We start from the raw sequence: 1,269 nt of genomic DNA, 5'->3' as shown, positions 1-1,269 counted from the left end.
AAAAAAAAAAAAAACAGAAATACAAATTGAAGCGAATACTGTTTCCCACATATTGGATTGGCAAAGATTATAAAGATGTATAAAACCTGGTAAGGACATTGGAAAATCAGGCATTCTTGTTCTGAGTTCATTTATGCATGCGACAGATAGCAACTCCTGTGTTCCAGACACGCTCTAAGCACTGGGGATACAGCACTGAACGAGACCCCCACCTTTAAAGATCGTAGGTTCCAAATGGGTGGAGGCTGATAGTAAAATATATATATAATGTTTTGGGGAACTCAGTACAATGAAGAAAAAGCAAGAAAACAGATAAATGATAAGGTAGGCCATTTTATAAAGGGCGGCTGAGGGAGGATCCTCTCGGGCAGTGGCATTAGAGCAGAGACCAACTTGCATGGAACACAGCAGTGCGAGCAGCCGTGAGCCGTGCGGCCCATCCAGGGGGAGATCAGCACAGGCAGAGGAAAGACGTGCAGAGGCTGTGAGCAGGGGCATGCTGGGTGCAGTCAAGGACTGGCAAGCTGTCCAGAGTGGCTGGAGCAGTGTGGTTGAAGGGGAGAGGGAGAGCAGATGGGCAGATGGGATGGTAGAGGTTGCTCTGAGGTCATGGGAAGGATGACCTTACCATGGTTGGCTTTTATCTCAAATGTTACAGGAAACCATTAGAAATTTTTAAACAAAAGAATGATGTGATCCAACCTATATCATGAAAGTATCACTGACTATTCTGACGAGTACACTGTAGTGGGGATGTGGGCAGTGGTTAGCGAGTTCATTTTGAATTGAATATATTTTGTTACTCTCTACCTGTTTCACTTATTGTAAGGTTTTCTTTTTTCTTTTTTTTTTCTTTTTTTTTTTGAGACAGGGTCTTGCTGTGTCACCCAGGCTGGAGTGCAGTGGCGTGACCTTGGCTCACTGCAGCTTTGACTCCCTGGCTCAAATGCTCCTCCTGAGCCTGAGTAGCTGAGACCACAGGCATGTGCCACCATATCCAGCTAAATTTTTTGTCTTTTGTAGAGACAGAGGTCTCACTATGTTGCCTAGGCTAGTCTTGAACTTCTCGGCTCAAGTGATCCTCCTGCCTCAGCCTCCCAAAGTGCTGGGATTACAGGTGTGAGCCACCACGCCTGGCTGACTACAACTTTTAATATTTTTTAATTTTTGCAACTTTTTTTTTTTTTAACGGAGTCTCACCCTGTCACCCAGCGTACAGTGCAGTGGCGCGATCTCGGCTCACTGCAAGCTCTGCCTCCCGGCTTCATG

Source organism: Colobus angolensis, unplaced genomic scaffold, assembly GCF_000951035.1.
Source record: "Colobus angolensis palliatus isolate OR3802 unplaced genomic scaffold, Cang.pa_1.0 Scaffold53, whole genome shotgun sequence".
Classification (NCBI taxonomy): domain Eukaryota; kingdom Metazoa; phylum Chordata; class Mammalia; order Primates; family Cercopithecidae; genus Colobus; species Colobus angolensis.
The sequence above is the reverse complement of the archived record's forward strand: the minus strand, read 5'-3'. Positions refer to the sequence as shown.